Raw genomic sequence first — 17,133 nt, forward strand, 5'->3', positions numbered from 1 at the left:
ATGGCATATGGAAATGCAGGAAAGCATTCAGCTTCATCTTGGCTCAGGTAGTGAGCTCAGTACCTTCCTCCTCAGCACCAGGGAAAGCAATGTGAACCCAAGCAAAAGCATGTGGTGGGATCCTCATGACCACTCAGGGACTACTGGACTTGGGGAGAGGGTCAGAGAAGAAAAAAGCTATTGTTTTCTTTTTTTCATCTTTCTTGGAGATCAGAAGACAAAAGTGGGTTCTGAAGATCCACTCTTTGCAGATAATCTCTGTGCTCATGCACATGTTAAGACTTTCATAATGTTACTTGGCTTTGAAATTTTATTACTGCTATTATTGTTAATATTATTTATGATTCTATTACATCAAATACAAAATTAATACAGTAAGATTTATTGGGCCAAGTACTATAATAAGCATATTAAATATTTTCTTTGTTAAACTTCACAAATACCAATATTAAATACTAATATTAACCCCAATTAAAATTTAAGAACTTGAGGCATGAAGAGGTAAACTTGTTGGAAACCATGTTGCTAAAGAATGGCAGGGCCAGGATTCAGCCCTAGGTCCAGTGCCCCTCACTTTAGGTCAGTCTTCCCTCTCTTTAAAACAATCAACTGTTCAAATTCTCAGCAAACCCAAATGCTTAGCTTGAAGAGCCAAACAAGAGTAATTGTTACAAATGTCACTGTTTGGTTTCTCAGATAGTACATCTCAGGGTTATTAAATTTAATCCCTTGTCCCTTTGCTCCAGCAGCTTCTTTGCCCCTTGGGAAGTGTCCCTCCCATTTCTCACCCCATTTCTTCACAAGCCCTCACTCCAACCCCATCCTCACCCAGTCTGGAATCTACTCAGCTTTAGGGATGTAACTCAACTTCCATCTCTTCCAAAAAGGTTTCTCCAACTACTGTAGCTCCCATCTCTGAATTCCTAGAAAAATTAATATTTATACTACTTGATATTTATGTTTTAGTTTTTATTATTAGTTCTATTTCAGAATAATCCATCTTCAGGCGGAATTCATTCATTATTTATAATCATTGAAGGCAAGGGCCGTGTATTAAAACATTTTTATATCTACACACACCAAGCTCAGGCACTCAATAAATGACCACTGAGAGCTGGATTAGAAAGCCCACTGCAGCCTGGAATTTAAAACAGGCTGGGTTGGTAGAAAAAGAAGCTACCTTGTCTTCCTAGAGCTCTCAGTGAGTACAGTAGAACACATTTAAGAATAAAGTCTAAGGAGGCTTTCAGGGCAGAAAACAATTCTCTAACCCCTCAATTCCTGGCCTCCCATGTTCCAACTTCTCTCATATGCTCTGTTCAGACTCCTAAATTTTGAACTAAAAGTATGTAGAGTGTCAGACCCTGAAAAACAACACCAACTTTTACTTACCAGTTTCACTTAACTTCACACCTGTGGTTTTGAAGGTGTCAAATTTCCTCTGAAGTTTTTCTGCAAAGCTTTATTTTTCCTTCATTTTTCCACCCTGCCAGTCATCCCTGTCAACAGTGACAATCTCTTTGTCAAACAGAAATCACCTGGACTATCAGTTTTCATTAGCATTGGGGTTGGGATAATCCTTGTTTCCTTCAAAACTGTTTTCCTTCTAGGAATTAGTGGTTCCTTTTTATTTTGGGTTTCTGAAACTTCTCTAACTAAAGCCCCTGGCCCAGATGATTTCTCATGGTTTTCTGAAAATCTTCAGCTAAAAAGATTTGGTAAAACTTCATATTCTATAATTTGAAATATGCAAAAATTTGGTATATTACTTTTTTTCTCTTCCAAACTATACATGGCATCCCGGAGACTTTAATATGCCCTAGAAAGTGGTATCTCCCCTGGAATAACTGTTCAAATTGCTTCTCATTTTCGATAAGATCTACTTTCTTACCCCTTCCATTTCCTATCCAGAGCCCATCCTTTGATGAATTGAGCTAAGTAAAAAACCTCTTGCCAACCTCAGAATCCTGTCATCTATTTTCATTCATATTGTTAAATTCACTAACCTAAAGGAAAGCCGTAGATAGTAAATGTAACTCTGCAAAAGGGACCCCTTCATCCAGTTTGTGTGAGTGCTAATTTCAGGGACAAGTAAACAAATAACATCCAAACCTGTCTACCTCAGTTCTCCCACAACCATGTCTCCATTTTCAATGCACCAATTCTTTGTCCTCAAACTCAACGTTTTAAAGAGGTTGAGTTTCAGGAAGGCGTAAGTAGCTCTTCATCGTCCCATGAAGTTGAAGTGAACCCTGAGCTTACTGCCTCCTAACACCTGCTCACTCTTCCTGGCACTGCTCACCCATTCCCTTTCTATTCCCATTTCCTACTCATTCACTGAGAATGAGCTGTTGGGACAGAATTAACTCCACAAGAAGAGAAAGCACTGGGTAAGAAGGGACAATAATGGTACCACACAGTTAACTTAGGACAACCCAATGAAACTCTAAAAGCAGATCCCTCTTCCTTGGGGGTTCAGTCTTCACCTGACCAAAATGAACACAAAAGAACCAGGTGATTGGAGTAGACAGATGTGTGCACCAATGTATTCTCATTGACCAAGTACCTGGGATATCCATGTTAAGTCTAAAGACAGCAATTCATCTTAAAGCAAACTGTTAGAAATGTTATCTTTCTTATGCAAGCAAAAGTTCTGTCTTCCTTTCTAAAGCACAGTACAATCACTCCCGAGAATCAGACATGTTCAAATCCTGATTCAGTAAAACGGTAGCCATGAAATCTTGGGCAAATTATTTAGCCTCCCCAGATAGCAGTTTTCTCAAACATAAAACACAGATTTTGCCCCACCTATCCCATGGGGATGTTGTACAAATGGACTGAATTAACCTATAGAAATACTTTCTAAACTTTAAAGCTCTACATGTATATAAACTCTACATAATAGTATCATTCTGTTTTTATTTTCCCATTAATAATTCTTGATTTCCTGCCATTTCTCAACTCCTTTCTCTAATATACCAATGATCCTTTTCTGGAATACTGAAAAATTTCTTATTTGTAGTTTGAACTCCATTTCTAATCCCTTGCAAAACAAATCCCCCCAAAACCTAGCTCTTTCTTAAACTACTTCTGGATAAATATTCAGGCATTCTGGTCTTTCAGTTTTTTTTTTTAAATAACTAAGGAGCTGGTTTTCTTGTGAGAATTTTTAAAAACATTCTGGGTCCATAAGAAAGAGGTTGAAATCTCTTTAAACCAGATTCAGAGAATATAGGGGCTCTCAGTAACAACTCATATTACATTGTTACAACAACATCTGCAGATCTCAAGAAACATTATAAACACTGTCACCTCAACTGTTGCTTCTATATGATTATACCAATTTTTAGAGTTAAAATATTTAGGCTTAAGTAGTTGGCAAAAGCCATACATGAAATCCTACTATCACCTTCAAAGGCAAAAAATAAATGGAAAAATGATGATGCTTCGGCTAGAAGAGGAAGAAAGACGTTAACTTGGAAAAGGAAACTCAGAGGGACAGGACGCTGTTACTGAACTCATCACTCTCATCTGGTGACATCTGAAAAACTTAAAACTTTTACAGTATATTTTTCTCACCTTTTTCTGGTATATCAGTTTAATTGAGCAACTCTTCTTGAATCAGCAAGAATATCATGTTGTCATCTCAAAATGATCATTAATTATCTCCTACAAATATTTAATACAATGATTGGACTAATGAGAGACTCACTTAAGCCTGAAATAGACAGTTTGTATGACTCAATGAAAGCATTTAATTTTTTAAAAAGAAAAAAAATCCAGATAACATAACCAAAAGATTAATTGTTCCTAAAACTCTTCAGTTGATGATTGTGGCATCATGTAGATACCATTCCATTTAGAACTGACCCCAGGATAAAACCATAATTCAACTCTAGCCTTAATATTTATTAGCAATGATGACTCATAGTTCCCTAGTTGATGTTAAACTTTTTAAAGGGGTGGAAACTTTGTTAACCAGACCGTTAAAGAACTCACATAGAGGAGCTTTGGAATAGACAAAGGTTCAGAAAGCGAGATGAATTTGTGGTACAATCACAAATGCCAACTAAAAGCTTTTCTTGTAAATTTAATTGTCATTTTAAATGTAAAAACACTGGGCTTTAATTAGGTATAGAGAACTGTCCTGAATATATGAGAATTTTAATGCCAGTGTATTGCCTAATAAGCCAACTACTCAAGCGAGATGTACAGGAATATCAATACATTTTGTTATGACAGAGCACATCAAATATTATCCACAGGGAATTGTCTAGTCATGAGCAGAGAAAAGCAGGGAATTCTCATAAAACACAAATCAACAGGTAAAAACCATTTTTCTTTTTGTAAGACAAGGGAGAAACTACTCTGTAAAGCCTGGTAAGAAAAGAGAACTACTATAGGAGGAAACAGTGGTTTAAACGCTGAAATTATATAGGCAAACCCAAGAGATACTGCAGGTTCACTTCCAGACCACCACAATACAGTGAATATTGCAGTACAGTGAGTCAAGTGAATTTTTTGTCTTCCTAGAACATGTAAAAGTTATGTTTACATTATACTGTAGTCTATTAAGTGTGCAATAGTGTATTTCTAAAAGATGTATATTGCTCAATTAAAAAATACTTTATTGCTAAAAATGCCAATCATCATCTTTGCTTTCAGCAAGTTGTAATCATTTTGCTGATGAAGGGTCTTGACTTGATGTTGATGGCTGCTGACTGTTCAGGGTGGTCATTGCTGAAGGTTGGGGTGGTTGTGGCAATTAAAAAAAAATATGACAACAATGAAGTTGCCACATTGATTGGCTCTTCCTTTCATGAATGATTTCTCTGTAGCAGGCAGTGTTGTTTGATAGCATTAACCCATAGTGGAACTTCTTTCAAAATTGGAGTCAAACCTCTCAAACCCTGCGGCTGCTTTATCAACTAAGTTTATGGGCTATTCTAAGTACTTTGCTGTTATTTCAATAGTCTTTACAGCATCTTCGCCAGGAGTAGATTCCACCTCAGGAAACTACTTTCTTTACTCATTCATCAGAAGCAGCTCCTCATCTGCTCAAGTTTTCTCATGAGATTGCAGCAATGCAGTCCCATCTGCAGGCACCACCTCTAATTCTAGATCTCTTGCTATTTCTACAACATCTGAAGTTACTTCCTTCACTGGAGTCTTGGACATCTCCAAGTCATCCGTGAGGGTTGGAATCAGCTTCTTCCATACTCTGTTAATGTTGATATTCTGACCTCTTCCCATGAATCTCAAATGTAATGGCATTCAGAATGGTAAAAAGTTCCTAGAAGGTGTTTCAATTTACTTTGCCCAGATCCATCAGAGGAATCACTCTCTATGGTAGTAATAGCCTTACAAAATGTATTTCTTAAATAATAAGACCTGAAAGACAAAATTACTTGATCCATGGGCTGCAGAATGGATGCTGTGTTTGTAGGCATGAAAACATTAACCCTGCTATATAGCTCTATCAGAACTCTTAGGTGACTAGGTATATTGTCAATGAATGGTAATATTTTGAAAGGAATCTTTTTTTTTTTTTCTGAGCAGTAGGTCTCAATAGGGGCCTTAAAATATTCCATAAACCATGATGTAAACAGCTGCAATGTCACCTAAGCTTTGTTGTTCCATTTCTGAAGCATGGGTAGTATAAACTTAGCATAATTCTTAAGGCGTCTAGGAATTTTAGAATGGTAAGTGAGCATTAGCTTCAACTGAAATTCACCAGCTGCATTAGTCCCTAATAGGAGAGCCAGCCTGTCCTTCGAAGCTTTGGACTAGGCATTGACTTCTCCTCTCTAGTTATAAAAGTCCTAGATGGTATCTTATTCCAATATAAGGCTGTTTCATCTACATTGAAAATCTGTTGTTTAGCATAACCACCTTCATAAATTATCTTAGCTAGATCTTCTGGCTAACTTGCTGCAGCTTCTACATCAGTACCTGCTGCTTAACCTTGCACTTTTATGTTATGGAGATGGCTTCTTTCCCTAAACCTCATGAACCAACCTCTGCTAGCTTCAAACTTTTCTTCTGCAGCTTCCTCATCTCTCTCAGCCTTCATAGAATTGAAGAGAGTTAGGACTCTGCTCTGGATTAGGCTTTGGCATAAGGGAATGTTGTGGCTGGTTTGATCTTCTATCCAGATCACTAAAACTTTCTCCATATCAGCAATAAGGCCGTTTTACTTATTTGTGTGTTAACTGGAGTAGCATTTTTAATTTCCTTCAGGGACTTTCCCTTTGCATTCCTAATTTGGCTAAATGTTTGGCACAAGAGGCCTAGAAAATTTTGGCCTACCTCAGTTTTCAATATGCCTTTTTCACTAAGCTTAATCATTTCTAGCTTTTGATTTTAAGTGACTTTCTTTTGATCACTTAGAGGCCATTGTAGGGTAATTAATTGGTCTAATTTCAATATTGTTGTGTCTCACGGAATAGGGAGTGAGAGAAATGGGGGGATGGCCAGTGGGTGGGGCAGTCAGAACACACACATTTATGTTTGCCATCTTATATGGCCATAACTTGTGGCTCCTACAAACAATTATAATAGTGACATCAAAAATCACTGACCCCAGATCACCATAACAAATTTAATACAAATGAAAAAGTTTGAAATATTGTGAGAATTACCAGAATGTGACACAGAGACACAAAGTTAGTAAACACTGTTGGAAAAATGGCACCAATAGACTTGCTCGATGGCACCAATAGCTTTGCCACAAACCTTCAATTTGTAAAAAACCACAGTATCTGTGAAGTACACTAAAGCAAAGCATAATAAAATGATGTATGCCTGTATGCTGATTGTACAAACCAGATTTCATCTCTCCTGGATCTCATGCATCTTGACCAAAGGAAAGAGAGGTCAATGATCCACTTTTCAAAGTAAAAATAAATGGGTGGAGTATACCTTTTATTGAAAGCATTCCTAAAGGCATGTGAATCATAGTTTATACATTTTAAGTAGTTTGAATTAGAAAACATATCCTTCATGGCCAATTATTTCTGACTCAGTTGTTTACTTACTTACTATAAGAATGACCTGTGGAGTCTTGGTTGAGCCAAGATAGATATTCTGCAAAGCTCTGCCTTATAAATAAGCATTAGGTTCATGATGAAGTGTTCTTTCCGAGACAGCATAATGACATCTAGATATATAGTTCAATACAAATGAGGGCATTTTGAGTAATTATATATTACCTAAATGATCATTTAATACCTAGGTAACTTAATTTTTTCTTCCTGTAAGCATTACTCATAAGGTGTTAATTCTCACATCATCTTCAAGAGAAAGGTCAGTATTATTAGTCATTGAGACTAAAGTTAACTTCACCAATTCACTCTTCAAAAATACAATGCTGAAAAAGTGAAGACACCAGAGGTCACAACAGTAGCAAGTAAGTCATTTAAGACTTCTTGGTTCTCCTTTTAGAGATGAGAAGGAAGGAAAAAAAATTGAATAGGAAGAATCTGGAAAAGATGAAGGTCTATTTGAGACAAAACAGGATAAGAGAACATTGAAAAATGAAAATTAATAGATTTGCTTCAGTGGGAAGTAAAATCTATCAGTTCTGATGGTGTTCTGAATCTTTGATTCTGATTTGTGATTTGGGTGGGTTAGTCCCTGAAGGAAAACCTTTTAGAAGAATTCAGGATATTACTCCAACTCTGATTTCCCAAAACTAAAGAATTTTTCTTTTCTACTATTAGAAGCTTAAAATACCTGGATATGTGGGATTATTCATTTCAGAGGCTGTTCTTCCTAGAAGTCAAAACAAAGGATGAGCATCTCCACGGTGGGCTGGAACCTGCAGTAACTCGCATCCTTCTTTCCACATAGCCAAACCTGAGAATACAAAACATTCCCATCAGTATCAGAGGTTTCCCATGGTCCAGGTTGTCCACATGGGGGTGTGGGGAGGAAGGTTTAGTCTGGCTGAGATGAGTGGTAGCATTTAGGCCAGACAGATACAATGCCAGTGTTTACACAGGAAAAAATGAGAGAATGTAACACTCACTGCGTTCCCTTCATAACAGTCAACTGATCTAGGCTCTGAAGAGGCCCCATTCTGCCCCATACTAATGAGATCAGCCCATCACTTCAGAAATAGTCCCTCTCCCTTCAGTCACCACTGTGGGCATGCTCCCAAGACACCAGCATCAGAGCACAAGGTAGTTGATACATAAATGGTTCACCACACTCCCAAGCACAGGGGCTCAGAGGTGAGCCTTAGAGCCCTTCTGAGAGATGAGGTGCAGAGAGGGTAATAACTTGGTTGGGGTGGAGGTTTTGTCTCTGAGATCACTTGAACACACCAAGAGCAGCTTAACCTGATTGATTAATAATAAAAGCACCAAGAAAGAGCATCATGAGGCCAGCTTCCACTTGTGTTTTCTAGGACGTGCTTATTAAGTGTCATTATATACTTTTACCAATATAGAGATTACTGTATTTTTAAAAAATAGATATAATGCACATACCATAAAATGTACCCTTTAGAAGTGTGCAATTAAGCAGGTTTTAAAAGTTATGCAGCAACAACCATTATGTATTTCCACAACATTTTCATCAGCCCACAAAAAAACCTCACACCCATTAGCAGTCACTCCCTCAGTCCCTGGCAACCATTAATCAAATTTGTTACTATGGCTATGACTATCCTGGGGCTTTATATAAATAGATCACATAATATGTGGCATTTTGCAGCTTCTTTCACTTAGCATGTTTTCAAGGTTCACCTATATTGTAATATGTATCAGTAATTCATTCCTTTTTAATGCTAAATAATATTCCATAGTATGCAATTACCACATTTTGTTTATACATTCATCAGTTGTTGGACACTTGAGTTGTTTCCACTTTTTGGCTATTATGAATAATGTTATGAACATTGGTGTACAAGTTTTCATGTGAATATATGTTTTCAGTTTTCTTGGGGATATAGCTAAGAGTGGAATTGTTGGATCCTATGGTAACTCTATGATTTAACTTTTTGAAGAAATGACAAAATTTTTACCTAAATAGCCACACAATTTTAATTTTCAGCAGCAATATGTGAGGATTCTAATTTCTCCACATCTTCCCAACACTTATTATTTTTCATTTCTTTGGTTATAGCTACTCTACTGAGTGTGAAGTGGTATCACATTGTGGTTTTGAATAGCATTTCCCTAATGACAAATGATGTTGAGTATTACTTTATGTGCTTATTTGGCATTTGTATCTTTTTAGGCATTTGTATTTTTGGGGGGGAAAGATTTATCCAAATACTTTGCCCAATTTTAAATTGGGTTATTTATTTTTAGTTACTGAATTTCAAGAGTTCTTTATATATTCTGAATAATAAACACTTGTCAGATATATGATTTACAAATATTTTCTCCATCTCTATGGTCTGTCTTTACACTTTATTGGTTGCATTCTTTGAAGCATAAAACTTGTTAGTTTTGATGATGTTCAATTTATCTATTCTCAGTTTGGTTGCTTGTGCTTTTGATGTTATATTTAAGGAACCACTGCCAAGGGGGGAAATTGGAGGGGGAGACGAACCATGAGAGATGATGGACTCTGAAAAATGAACTGAGGGTTCTAGAGGGGAGGGGGGTGGGATGATGGGTTAGTCTGGTGATGGGTATTAAAGAGGGCACGTTCTGCATGGAGCACTGTGTGTTATACGCAAACAATGAATCATGGAACAGTAAATCAAAAACTAATGATGTAATGTATAGTGATTAACATAACATAAAAAAAAAAAACCACTGCCAAATCCAAGGTCATGAAGATTTACACCTATGTTTTCTTTAAGAATTTTAGCACTTACATTTAGGTATTTGATTTATTTTGAATTAATTATTGTATATGGTATGAGGTAGAGATCCAGTTTCATTCTTTTGCATGTGGGTATCCAATTGTCCAGCAACACCTGTAGAAAAGACTATTCTTCTCCCACTGAATGGTCTTGGCACCCTTGTTGAAGATCAATTGACCATAAATGTTTGGGCTTATTTCTGGAGTCTCAATTCTATTACATTGACCTATATATCTATCTTTATACTAGAAACACACTGTCTTGATTACTGTAGCTTTGTAATAGATTTAAAATGAGAAAGTGTGAATCCTTCAACTTTGTTTTTCTTTTTCAAGGTTGTTTTGGCTATTCTGAGTCCCTTGCATTTTCATATTAATTGTAGTATCAGATATTTGTCAGTTTCTTTAAATAAGGCATTTTGATAGAGTTTTGATAGAGAATTTTGACAGAGATTGTGTTGAATCTGTAGATCAATTTGGAGAGCACTGACATCTTAACAATATTGTGTCTTCCAATCCATGAACATGGAATGTCTTTCCATTTACATAGGTCTTTTAAAATTTCTTTCAATGATATTTTATAGTTTTCAAATTATAAGTTTTGTGCTTCTTTTGTTAAGTTTATCCCTAAGTATTTTATCTTTTTCATTGACTGCAAATGCAGCTATTTCCTTACTTATATCTTCAGTATATTCATTGCTACTACATAGACATACAATCAATTTTTGAATATTGATCTTGTATCCTACAACCTTTCTAAATTAATTAATTAATTAATTAGTGAATTTTTAAAACTTCCTATATACATGATCATGTTATCTACAAAAAGAAATAGTTTTACTGTTTTCCTAATCAGGATAGCTTTTATATCATTTTCTTGCCTAAATGCCCTGTCTAGAACCTTCAGTACAATGTTGAATACAAGGGGTGAGATTGGACATCCTTCCCTTGGAAAAATACACAATCTTTCACCATCAAGTATAAAGTTATATGTGGGTTCTTCATAGATGTTATCAAGTTGAGGATGTTCTTTTCTATTATTAGTTGTTGAATTTTTTTATCATAAGGGTGTTGAATTTTGACAAGTTTTTTTTCTCATCTATTGAGATGATCATGTGGTTTTTGTCCTTTATTCTATTATATGATGTATTACATTAGTTGATTTTTGGATATTAAACCAATCTTGCATTCTTAGGATAAATCTCAATTGGTCATTGTATCAGTATGCTTGTGCTGCCATAATAAAATACCATCAACTGGATCACTTAAACAACAGAAGTTTATTTTCTGGAAGTCCAAGCTCAGGATGCAATTATGGTCAGGTTTAGGTGAGGTTTCTCTTCCTGGCTTGCAGATGGCTACCTTCCCACCATGTCCTTACATGGAGAAAGAGAAAGTAACCCATCTCTTTCTTTTGCATTTTACTGTAAACAGAAAGAATCAAGCCACTCCTTCAAAATTTTGCTTAGAAATCTCCTCAGCTAAATATCCAACTCCATCACTCTCAAGTTCTATCTTCCACAAAATACTGGAACACAGTTCAGCCAAGTTCTTTTCCACCTTATGGCAAAAAATCATCTTACCTCCAGTTTCCAAAAACCCATTCCTCATTTCTAAGACCTCACCAGAATTGCCTGTAACATCCATATTTCTAGTATGTACCTCAAAACTTTGTCACTTTCTCCCCATTACCTAATTCCAAAGTCATTTCCACATTTTCAGGTATTTGTTACTGCAGCACCTAACGCCTGGTACCAAAACTTGTCTTTGTTAGTCCAGGCTGCCATAACAAAATACCATAGACTTAATAGCTTAAACAACAGAAATTTATTTTTCATAGTTCTGGAGGCTGGAAGTCCAAGATAAGGGCTAGTGTTGAGAGGTGCCCAGAACAAAAAAAGATTCTGAATAAGGTCTAGGCTTCTATACAAGCTGTTCTTTTTTTTTTTTTTTTTAAGATTTTTTATTTATTTATTTGACAGAGAGAGAGAGAGAGAAAGTACAAACAGGGGGAGTGTCAGGCAGAAGGAGAGGGGAAGCAGGCTCCCCACTGAGCAGGGAGCCCGATGTGGGGCTTGATCCCAGGACCCTGAGATCATGACCTGAGCTGAAGGCAGATGCTTAACCAACTGAGCCACCCGCACCCCTGTACAAGCTGTCCTGCCACTTAGGCCATATGATTCAGAAGGTCCAGTGGTACTTGCAAGTTCAGTGACAGATAGGGATGGTGTTTGGAGCCTTTGGCAGGTCATATGTGTAAACTGCAGTGCAAGCCTTTAGTATTTTTTACCAAAGCCTTACCATCCTCTTGGATAACTGCTCTCTTTTTAAGATGCAACTCTTGACCTGCTAGTTGGCCTTAGTAGAGACCTCATGTGGCCCAAGGTGCCTATGATGAACTGGGTGTTATCTGACTCACCAAGTCATAAAGTTGGGCATGTGCAGCAGAATTCCATCATCAAATGGAAATGGTATATACATTATCAGGCCTGAGCAGGCCTTGAAGGCACAAATAAGTTACATGAATAAGTGACCCAAATGCCCATAGTTCCCACTTCTGCTACATTGCCTTCTCCTTGCTTATTCCTATGTACTCATGGGGAATTCCCAATAATCAGTTGGCAGAGGAATAAAAGACTTGGGCCTGGTTTACGGATGCTCTTCACAATTCATAGGCAGGACTCAAGAGCAGAGATCCATAGCTTTCTGCAAGGTCCCTGAAGGGCAGCAGTGAAAAGAAATCTTTCTAGGATAGAACTTCATCCAGCACACCCAATTACTCACTTTGCCTTGAAGTAAAAATGGCCACACGTGAAATTTTATATTGATTCATGGGTTGTGGTCAATGGTTTGGTTGGATGGTCAGGGACTTGGAAGGGACATGATTAGAAAAGCTGTGACAAGAAAATTTAGGGAGGACGTATGTGGATAGACCTCTCTGAACAGACAAAAACCATAAAGATTTTGTGTCTCATTTTGTCACTCACTGAAGAGTAACCTCAGCAGAGGAGGAGGATTTTCATAATAAAATAATCAATAATTAAATAATCAAATTGAGAGATGACCCATTCTGTGGGTATCAGTCAATCTCTTTCCCCAGCCACCTCTCCCATTGCTCAATGAGTTTATGAGCACCCTATGGTTGCTGGGGTGGAGGTTACACATGAGCTCAGCAACATGGGCTTTCACTTACCATGGCTAACTGGGCTATGTCAACTGCTGAGTGTCCTGAGTCCCTGCTATGGCACCACTGCCTGGGGTGATTGGCCAACCATTCAGTGGGAGGTTGATTACATTGGGCTACTTCAATCAATGGAAGGGGCGATAGATACTCTGGATATGGATTTGCCTTCCCTGCTCACAGCGCTTCTGCCCAAACTACCAATTGGATATACAAAATGCCTTATCCACTGTCATAGTCTCCTACACAGTATTACTTCTGATAAAGGGACTCACTTTGCAGCAAATAAAGTGCAGCAATGGGTCCATGCTCATGGAATTCACTAGTCTTAACATGTTTTTCACCATCCTGAAGTAGCTGGCTTGATAGAATGGTGGAATCGCCTTTTGACGACTCAGTTGCAGTGCCAGCTAGGTGGCTATACCTTGCACGGCTAAGGCCAAGTTCTGACCAGTATATGGTGTATATGGTGCTGTTTCACCCACACCAGACTTCATGGGTCCAGGAATCAAGGAGTGGAAATGGAGTAAGCGCCATTCACTATTAGCCCTAGTGATCCACTAGTAAGACTTTTCTTCCTGTTCCCATGAACTTATGCTCCGCTGGCCTAGAAGTCTTAGTTCCAAAGATAAGAATGCTCCTACTAGGAGATGCAACAATGATTCCATTGAACTGAAAGTTAAGTCTGTTGCCTGGCCACTTTGCACTCCCCATGCCTCTGGATCAACAGGCAAAGAAGGGAGTTACTGTGCTTTCTAAAGTGATTGAGGTGCTCCTGGGTGGCTCCATCCGTTAAGCATCTGCCTTCAACTCAGGTCATGATCCCAGGGTCCTGGGATCAAGCCCTGCCTTGGGCTGCCTGCTTAAGGGGGAATCTGCTTCTCCCTCTCCCTCTGCCACTCCCCCTGCATGTGCTCTCTTGCTCTCTCTCTCTCTCTCTCTCTTTCTGCGTGTCAAATAAATAAATAAAATCTTTAAAAAAATAAAGTGATTGATATTGACTACCAAGGAGAAATTGGACTATTCATCCACCAAGGAGGGAAGGAAGGAACACAGGAGATCCCTTAGGATGTCTCTTAGTACTCCTATGCCCTGTGATTAAGGTCAGTGGAAAACTACAGCAACCCAAACCAGGCAGGACTACTAATGGCCCAAGATCTTTCAGGAATAAAGGTTTGGGTGACCTCACCTCACCACATTGTTTGAATAACAACCAGTTGAGGTGCTTGCTGAAAGCAAAAGAAATACAGAATGAGTAGAGAAGAAGGTAGGTATAAATATCAGCTATGACCACATAACCAGTTATAGAAACAAGGATTGTAATTGTCATGAGTATTTCCTCATTTCTTATGAATGTGTGTGTGTGTGTATGTGTGTGTTCTTTCTTCTCTTCTTTCCTTATCATGTAACATAAGATGTATTGGCTGTATATCATAGTATTTAATTATTGTTAATTTTACACCATAGCATTTAAGTTATAGGATATCAAGGAGAGGTGTAAACATCACTCAAGGACTTTATCTCTTCTTCTGAGGAAGGGGTTATTACGTTTTCATTGTACACAGGACAACTGTATAATGTTAGGCAGAATTATGACCTTGTTATTGTCTTTATTTAGAGATTAAATTTGGTTTAAGGTGATGTGTATGGGTACCAAGATGACAGGGAGTAGACTTAGTGATGATTAATTTTGTGTGTCAGCTTGATGGAGCCACTGGGTGTCCAGATACATGGTCATTTTTCTGGGCATACTGTGAAAGTGTTTTTATATGAGATTAATATTTGAATGGTAGCCTGAGTAAAATAGATTTCCCTCCCTAATGTTCAAGGCTCTCATCGAATCAGTTGAAGGCCTGAATAGAACAAAAATCCTGACTCCCCCACAAATAAGAGGGAATTCCTCCTGCCTACTTGAGCTTGGACATCAGTCTTCTTTTGCATTCATTTTAAACTGAAATATCATCTCTTCTTGAGTCTTGAGCCTGCTGGCTTTTGGGCTAGAACTACACTATCAGCTCACCTGAGTCACCAGCTTGCTCACTGTATATATGCACAGAAAGGTGGGGAGGGAGGGAGTTTGGTTGTTTCTCTGTTAACCCTGACTAGACAAATACAATCATGATGCAGAATCCTTTTTATATATTGCCAAATTCAATTTGCTAATATTTTGTTGAGAATTTTTGTATCTATATTTATAAGAGATATTAATCTGTAGCTTTCTTGTTATGATTTTGTCTGGTGTATAAACCTTATAAAATAAGTTGAGAAGTATTTCCTTATCTTCTATTTTTTTTTGGAAAAAATTTCAAAGAATTAGTATTAAGTTTTAATTAATACTCTTTTGCTTGATAGTCTTTACCAGTGAAGTCATCTCCTCCTGGGCTTTTCTCTGTGGGATTTTTGTTTGTTTATTTGTTTCTGTTGTTACTAATACAATCTCTTCACTTGTCATAGGTCTATCTTGATTTTTTAGTTTTTCTTGAGTCAGTTTTGGTAGTTTTGTCTTTCTTGAAAGTTGCCTATTTTATCTAAGTAATTTGTTGGCATACAGTTGTTCACAGTATTTCCTTATAATTCATTTTATTTCTATAAGGTCAGTGGTGATGTCCCTTTTTTCATTTCCGGTTTTAGTAATTTGAATCCTCTTTTTTCTTGGTTAAATTAGGTAGAGTTTTCAAAATGGATGAAAGACCTAAATGTGAGATAGGAATCCATCAAAATCCTAGAGGAGAACATAGGCAGCAGCCTCTTTGACGTTGGCCACAGCAAATTCTTGTGAGACACATCTTCAAAGGCAAGGGAAAGAAAAGCAATAGTGAACTATTGAGACTTCATCAAGATAAAAACCTTTTGCACAGCCAAGGAAACAGTCAACAAAACTAAAAGGCAATCTCCAGAATGGGAGAAGATATTTGCAAATGTCTTATCAGATAAAGGGCTAGTACCCAAAATCTATAAAGAACTTATCAAACTCAACACCCAAAAAACCAAAAAATACAGTCAAGAAATGGGCAGAAGACATGAACAGAATTGCTGGAGAGGAGGTGGGTGGGGGGATGGGGTAACTGTGATGGGCATTAAAGAGGGCACTTGATGTAATGAGCACTGGGTGTTATATGCAACTGATGAATCACTAAACTCTACCTCTGAAACTAATAATATGCTATATGTTAATTAACTAAATTTAAATAAAAATCTAAAAAATTAGGTAGAGTTTTGTCTATTTTGTTGATCATTTAAAAAAAAACCCAACTTTTGATTTTTTCTATTTTTTTAATCCCTCATTTCATTAACTGCTATTTCTTTTTGAACCAGTTTCAGTAATTTGTGTCTTTTTAGAAATTTGTTCATTTCATCTAGGCTATGTAATTTGTTGGCATAAAATTGTTTAAAGGGACGCCTGGGTGGCTCAATTGGTTAAGCATCTGCCTTCGACTCAGGTCATGATCCTAGGGTTCAGGGATTGAGTCCTGCATTGGGCTCCCTACTCGGCAGGGAGCCTGCTTCTCCCTCTCCCTCTGCCTGCCACTCCCCCTGCTTGTGAGCGCACTCTTTCTCTCTTTCTCTGATAAATAAATAAATAAATAAATAAATAAATAAAATCTTTGAAAAATTGTTTATAGTATTGCCTTAGAATATATTTTATTTCATTATGTAGTAAGATCCTCTCTTTCAGTCCTGATTTTGGTCAATTGAGTCTCATCTCTTTTTTTTTTTTTTTTTGCCATCTCTTTTTTTTTCCTCAATCAATCAAGCTAAGGGCCTGCCAATTTTGCTGATCTTTTCAAAGAACCAATTTCAGGTTTCATTCATTTTTTTTCTACTGTTTTATTTTTCCTGCACCATATTTGAATTCAGTTAATGAAGTTCTTAATCTTTTGCTCTGTTTTGCTTTTCTCAGGAGTGGTAGGGAGGCTGTGAACATTACCCTATGGACTGCATCATTTGGGCTCTCTGTTACTCTGGGCTCCTGTTGGGTTCAGCATCAGAAACTGTGGAGAAGAAGGAAAAGCTGGGGAGGATTCTTGCTCACTCACTTCTGCTTTGGAATCTTGGTTCTGGTAATCATTGCACACCTCCTGTCAGGAGGTTCTTCTGTGGCTCCAGTTCACACTGGACTCCCAAGACGCTGC

General features: G+C 37.5%; 1 long non-coding RNA gene and 1 pseudogene across 3 annotated transcripts in view; both read right to left on the bottom strand.

Moving 5' to 3' along the window:
- The window catches only part of LOC123836298 (uncharacterized), a 178,036-nt gene that overhangs the window by 36,519 nt on the left and 124,384 nt on the right, over positions 1-17,133 (bottom strand). For 2 of the 3 annotated variants that reach the window (XR_010413716.1, XR_010413715.1), the window contains exons 2-3: positions 7,735-7,857; positions 1,393-1,499 (exon numbers count right to left, since the gene is read on the bottom strand). This is a non-coding gene — a long non-coding RNA (uncharacterized LOC123836298). The remainder of the gene's footprint in view (positions 1-1,392; positions 1,500-7,734; positions 7,858-17,133) is intronic. The other variant, XR_006788928.3, reaches the window with a different exon arrangement.
- On the bottom strand, positions 4,634-6,360 carry LOC123836486 (tigger transposable element-derived protein 1-like; annotated as a pseudogene).

This window comes from Mirounga angustirostris, unplaced genomic scaffold (assembly GCF_029215605.1).
Source record: "Mirounga angustirostris isolate CCGP_5_RB_7025 unplaced genomic scaffold, mMirAng1.0.hap1 SCAF_8, whole genome shotgun sequence".
Taxonomy (NCBI): domain Eukaryota; kingdom Metazoa; phylum Chordata; class Mammalia; order Carnivora; family Phocidae; genus Mirounga; species Mirounga angustirostris.